We start from the raw sequence: 6,457 nt of genomic DNA, 5'->3' as shown, positions 1-6,457 counted from the left end.
CTGCCGCCTGCTGCCTGCTTGCTGCTTACGCCGCCTGCTGCCTGCTTGCTGCTGCCACCGCCTGCTGCCTGCTTGCTGCTGCCGCCGCCTGCTGCCTGCTTGCTGCCGCTGCCGCCTGCTGCCTGCTTGCTGCCGCTGCCGCCTGCTGCCTGCTTCCTGCCGCTGCCGCCTGTTGCCTGCTTGCTGCCGCTGCCACCTGTTGCCTGCTTGCTGCCGCTGCCGCCTGTTGCCTGCTTGCTGCCGCTGCCGCCTGCTGCCTGCTTGCTGCCACTGCCGCCTGCTGCCTGCTTGCTGCCGCTGCCGCCTTCTGCCTGCTGCCTGCTTGCTGCCGCTGCCGCCTGCTGCCTGCTTGCCGCCGCTGCCGCCTGCTGCCTGCTTGCTGCTGCTGCCGCCTGCTGCCGCCTGCTGCTGCTGCGGCCTGCTGCTGCTACCGCTTGCTTGCTGCTGCTGCTGCTGTTGGGGCTGCCGCCGCCGCCGCCTGCTGCCTGCTGCAGCTGCTGCCGCCTGCTGTCTGCTGCTGCTGCCACCTGCTGCCTGCTGCTGCTGCTGCTGCTGCTGCCGCCTGCTGCTACTGCTGCCGCCTGCTTCCTGCTGCTGCTGCTGCTGCCTGCTGCCTGCTGCTGCTGCAGCCGCCTGCTGCCTGCTGCTGCTGCTGCCGCCTGCTGCCTGCTTGCTGCTGCTGCTGCTGCTGCCGCCTGCTGCCTGCTTGCTGCCGCTGCCGCCTGATGCCTGCTTGCTGCCGCTGCCGCCTGCTGCCTGCTTGCTGCCGCTGCGCCTGCTGCCTGCTTGCTGCCGCTGCCGCCTGCTGCCTGCTTGCTGCCGCTGCCGCCTGCTGCCTGCTTGCCGCCGCTGCCGCCTGCTGCCTGCTTGCTGCTGCTGCCGCCTGCTGCCGCCTGCTGCTGCTGCGGCCTGCAGCTGCTGCCGCTTGCTTGCTTGCTGCTGCTGCTGCTGTTGCTGCTACCGCTGCCGCTGCCGCTGCCGCCGCCCCCGCCGCCGCCTGCTGCCTGCTTGCTGCTGCCGCCGCCTGCTGCCTGCTTGCTGCTGCCGCCGCCTGCTGCCTGCTTGCTGCTGCCGCCGCCTGCTGTCTGCTTGCTGCTGCCGCCGCCTGCTGCCTGCTTGCTGCCGCTGCCGCCTGCTGCCTGCTTGCTGCCGCTGCCGCCTGCTGCCTGCTTCCTGCCGCTGCCGCCTGTTGCCTGCTTGCTGCCGCTGCCGCCTGTTGCCTGCTTGCTGCCGCTGCCGCCTGCTGCCTGTTTGCTGCCGCTGCCGCATGCTGCCTGCTTGCTGCTGCTGCCGACTGCTGCCTGCTTGCTGCTGCTGCCGCCTGCTGCCTGCTTGCTGCTGCCGCCTGCTGCCGGCTGCCTGCTTGCTGCCTGCTTGCTGCCGCTGCCGCCTGCTGCCTGCTTGCTGCCGCTGCCGCGTGCTGCCTGCTTGCTGCCGCCTGTTGCCTGCTTGCTGCCGCTGCCGCCTGCTGCCTGCTTTCTGCCGCTGCCGCCTGCTGCCTGCTTGCTGCCGCTGCCGCCTGCTGCCTGCTTGCTGCCGCTGCCGCCTGCTGCCTGTTTGCTGCCGCTGCCGCCTGCTGCCTGCTTGCTGCCGCTGCCGCCTGCTGCCTGCTTGCTGCCGCTGCCGCCTGCTGCCTGCTTGCTGCCGCTGCCGCCTGCTGCCTGTTTGCTGCCGCTGCCGCCTGCTGCCTGATTGCTGCCGCTGTCGCCTGCTGCCTGCTTGCTGCCGCTGCCGCCTGCTGCCTGCTTGCTGCCGCTGCCGCCTGCTGCCGCCTGCTGCCTGCTTGCTGCCGCTGCCGCCTGCTGCCTGCTTGCGGCCGCCTGCTGCCTTCTTGCTGCCGCTGCCGTCTGCGTGCTGCCGCTGCCGCCTGCTTGCTGCCGCTGCCGCCTGCTGCCTGCTTGCTGCCGCTGCAGCCTGCTGCCTGCTTGCTGCCGCTGCCGCCTGCTGCCTGCTTGCTGCTGCCTGCTGCCTGCTTGCTGCCGCTCCCGCCTGCTGCCTGCTTGCTGCCGCCTGCTGCCTGCTTGCTGCCACCTGCTGCCTGCTTGCTGCCGCTGCCGCCTGCTGCCTGCTTGCTGCCGCTGCCGCCTGCTGCCTGCTTGCTGCCGCCTGCTGCCTGCTTGCTGCCGCTGCCGCCTGCTGCCTGCTTGCTGCAGCTGCCGCCTGCTGCCTGCTTGCTGCCGCTGCCGCCTGCTGCCTGCTTGCTGCCGCTGCCGCCTGCTGCCTGCTTGCTGCCGCTGCCGCCTGCTGCCTGCTTGCTGCCGCTGCCGCCTGCTTGCTGCCGCTGCCGCCTGCTTGCTGCCGCTGCCGCCTGCTTGCTGCCGCTGCCGCCTGCTGCCTGCTTGCTGCCGCTGCCGCCTGCTGCCTGCTTGCTGCCGCCTGCTTCCTGCTTGCTGCCGCTCCCGCCTGCTGCCTGCTTGCTGCCGCCTGCTGCCGGCTTGCTGCCGCTGCCGCCTGCTGCCTGCTTGCTGCCGCTGCCGCCTGCTGCCTGCTTGCCGCCGCTGCCACCTGCTGCCTGCTGCCTGCTTGCTGCCACTGCTGCCTGCTTGCTGCCGCTGCCGCCTGCTGCCTGCTTGCTGCCGCTGCCGCCTGCTGCCTGCTTGCTGTCGCTGCCGCCTGCTGCCTGCTTGCTGCCGCTGCTGCCTGCTGCCTGCTTGCTGCCGCTGCCGCCTGCTGCCTGCTTGCTGCCGCTGCCGCCTGCTGCCTGCTTGCTGCTGCCGCCGCCTGCTGCCTGCTTGCTGCTGCCGCCGCCTGCTGCCTGCTTGCTGCTGCCACCGCCTGCTGCCTGCTTTCTGCTGCCGCCGCCTGCTGCCTGCTTGCTGCCGCTGCCGCCTGCTGCCTGCTTGCTGCCGCTGCCGCCTGCTGCCTGCTTCCTGCCGCTGCCGCCTGTTGCCTGCTTGCTGCCGCTGCCACCTGTTGCGTGCTTGCTGCCGCTGCCGCCTGTTGCCTGCTTGCTGCCGCTGCCGCCTGCTGCCTGCTTGCTGCCGCTGCCGCCTGCTGCCTGCTTGCTGCCGCTGCCGCCTTCTGCCTGCTGCCTGCTTGCTGCCGCTGCCGCCTGCTGCATGCTTGCTGCCGCTGCCGCCTGCTGCCTGCTTGCCGCCGCTGCCGCCTGCTGCCTGCTTGCTGCTGCTGCCGCCTGCTGCCGCCTGCTGCTGCTGCGGCCTGCTGCTGCTACCGCTTGCTTGCTGCTGCTGCTGCTGTTGGGGCTGCCGCCGCCGCCGCCTGCTGCCTGCTGCAGCTGCTGCCGCCTGCTGTCTGCTGCTGCTGCCACCTGCTGCCTGCTGCTGCTGCTGCTGCTGCTGCCGCCTGCTGCTACTGCTGCCGCCTGCTGCCTGCTGCTGCTGCTGCTGCTGCCTGCTGCCTGCTGCTGCTGCAGCCGCCTGCTGCCTGCTGCTGCTGCTGCCGCCTGCTGCCTGCTTGCTGCTGCTGCTGCTGCCGCCTGCTGCCTGCTTGCTGCCGCTGCCGCCTGATGCCTGCTTGCTGCCGCTGCCGCCTGCTGCCTGATTGCTGCCGCTGCCGCCTGCTGCCTGTTTGCTGCCGCTGCGCCTGCTGCCTGCTTGCTGCCGCTGCCGCCCGCTGCCTGCTTGCTGCCGCTGCCGCCTGCTGCCTGCTTGCTGCCGCTGCCGCCTGCTGCCTGCTTGCTGCCGCTGCCGCCTGCTGCCTGCCGCTGCCGCTGCCGCCTGCTGCCTGCTTGCTGCCGCTGCCGCCTGCTGCCTGCTTGCTGCCGCTGCCGCCTGCTGCCTGCTTGCTGCCGCTGCCGCCTGCTGCCTGCTTGCTGCCGCTGCCGCCTGCTGCCTGCTTGCTGCCGCTGCCGCCTTCTGCCTGCTTGCTGCCGCTGCCGCCTGCTTCCTGCTTGCTGCCGCCTGCTGCCTGCTTGCTGCCGCTGCCGCCTGCTGCCTGCTTGCTGCAGCTGCCGCCTGCTGCCTGCTTGCTGCCGCTGCCGCCTGCTGCCTGCTTGCTGCCGCTGCCGCCTGCTGCCTGCTTGCTGCCGCTGCCGCCTGCTTGCTGCCGCTGCCGCCTGCTTGCTGCCGCTGCCGCCTGCTGCCTGCTTGCTGCCGCTGCCGCCTGTTGCCTGCTTGCTGCCGCTGCCGCCTGCTGTCTGCTTGCTGCCGCTGCCGCCTGCTGCCTGCTTGCTGCCGCCTGCTGCCTGCTTGCTGCCGCTGCCGCCTGCTGCCTGCTTGCTGCCGCTGCCGCCTGCTGCCTGCTTGCCGCCGCTGCCGCCTGCTGCCTGCTTGCTGCTGCTGCCGCCTGCTGCCGCCTGCTGCTGCTGCGGCCTGCAGCTGCTGCCGCTTGCTTGCTTGCTTGCTGCTGCTGCTGCTGTTGCTGCTACCGCTGCCGCTGCCGCTGCCGCCGCCCCCGCCGCCGCCTGCTGCCTGCTTGCTGCTGCCGCCGCCTGCTGCCTGCTTGCTGCTGCCGCCGCCTGCTGCCTGCTTGCTGCTGCCGCCGCCTGCTGTCTGCTTGCTGCTGCCGCCTGCTGCCTGCTGCCTGCTTGCTGCCTGCTTGCTGCCGCTGCCGCCTGCTGCCTGCTTGCTGCCGCTGCCGCGTGCTGCCTGCTTGCTGCCGCCTGCTGCCTGCTTGCTGCCGCTGCCGCCTGCTGCCTGCTTTCTGCCGCTGCCGCCTGCTGCCTGCTTGCTGCCGCTGCCGCCTGCTGCCTGCTTGCTGCCGCTGCCGCCTGCTGCCTGTTTGCTGCCGCTGCCGCCTGCTGCCTGCTTGCTGCCGCTGCCGCCTGCTGCCTGCTTGCTGCCGCTGCCGCCTGCTGCCTGCTTGCTGCCGCTGCCGCCTGCTGCCTGTTTGCTGCCGCTGCCGCCTGCTGCCTGATTGCTGCCGCTGCCGCCTGCTGCCTGCTTGCTGCCGCTGCCGCCTGCTGCCGCCTGCTGCCTGCTTGCTGCCGCTGCCGCCTGCTGCCTGCTTGCTGCCGCTGCCGCCTGCTGCCTGCTTGCTGCCGCTGCCGCCTGCTGCCTGCTTGCTGCCGCCTGCTGCCTGCTTGCTGCCGCTGCCGCCTGCTGCCTGCTTGCTGCAGCTGCCGCCTGCTGCCTGCTTGCTGCCGCTGCCGCCTGCTGCCTGCTTGCTGCCGCTGCCGCCTGCTGCCTGCTTGCTGCCGCTGCCGCCTGCTGCCTGCTTGCTGCCGCCTGCTGCCTTCTTGCTGCCGCTGCCGTCTGCTTGCTGCCGCTGCCGCCTGCTTGCTGCCGCTGCCGCCTGCTGCCTGCTTGCTGCCGCTGCAGCCTGCTGCCTGCTTGCTGCCGCTGCCGCCTGCTGCCTGCTTGCTGCCGCCTGCTGCCTGCTGCTGCCGCTCCCGCCTGCTGCCTGCTTGCTGCCGCCTGCTGCCTGCTTGCTGCCGCCTGCTGCCTGCTTGCTGCCGCTGCCGCCTGCTGCCTGCTTGCTGCCGCTGCCGCCTGCTGCCTGCTTGCTGCCGCCTGCTGCCTGCTTGCTGCCGCTGCCGCCTGCTGCCTGCTTGCTGCAGCTGCCGCCTGCTGCCTGCTTGCTGCCGCTGCCGCCTGCTGCCTGCTTGCTGCAGCTGCCGCCTGCTGCCTGCTTGCTGCCGCTGCCGCCTGCTGCCTGCTTGCTGCCGCTGCCGCCTGCTGCCTGCTTGCTGCCGCCTCCGCCTGCTGCCTGCTTGCTGCCGCTGCCGCCTGCTTGCTGCCGCTGCCGCCTGCTTGCTGCCGCTGCCGCCTGCTGCCTGCTTGCTGCCGCTGCCGCCTGCTGCCTGCTTGCTGCCGCCTGCTTCCTGCTTGCTGCCGCTCCCGCCTGCTGCCTGCTTGCTGCCGCCTGCTGCCTGCTTGCTGCCGCTGCCGCCTGCTGCCTGCTTGCTGCCGCTGCCGCCTGCTGCCTGCTTGCTGCCGCTGCCACCTGCTGCCTGCTGCCTGCTTGCTGCCGCTGCTGCCTGCTTGCTGCCGCTGCCGCCTGCTGCCTGCTTGCTGCCGCTGCCGCCTGCTGCCTGCTTGCTGTCGCTGCCGCCTGCTGCCTGCTTGCTGCCGCTGCTGCCTGCTGCCTGCTTGCTGCCGCTGCCGCCTGCTGCCTGCTTGCTGCCGCTGCCGCCTGCTGCCTGCTTGCTGCCGCTGCCGCCTGCTGCCTGCTTGCTGCCGCTGCCGCCTTCTGCCTGCTGCCTGCTTGCTGCCGCTGCCGCCTGCTGCATGCTTGCTGCCGCTGCCGCCTGCTGCCTGCTTGCCGCCGCTGCCGCCTGCTGCCTGCTTGCTGCTGCTGCCGCCTGCTGCCGCCTGCTGCTGCTGCTGCGGCCTGCTGCTGCTGCCGCTTGCTTGCTGCTGCTGCTGCAGTTGCGGCTGCCGCCGCCGCCGCCGCCTGCTTGCTGCCGCTGCCGCCTGCTGCCTGCTTGCTGCCGCCTGCTGCCTGCTTGCTGCCGCTGCCGCCTGCTGCCTGCTTGCTGCAGCTGCCGCCTGCTGCCTGCTTGCTGCCGCTGCCGCCTGCTGCCTGCTTGCTGCCGCTGCCGCCTGCTGCCTGCTTG

This window comes from Amblyomma americanum, chromosome 3, assembly GCF_052857255.1.
Source record: "Amblyomma americanum isolate KBUSLIRL-KWMA chromosome 3, ASM5285725v1, whole genome shotgun sequence".
Lineage (NCBI taxonomy): Eukaryota > Metazoa > Arthropoda > Arachnida > Ixodida > Ixodidae > Amblyomma > Amblyomma americanum.
Note: the sequence above shows the minus strand (reverse complement) of the source record.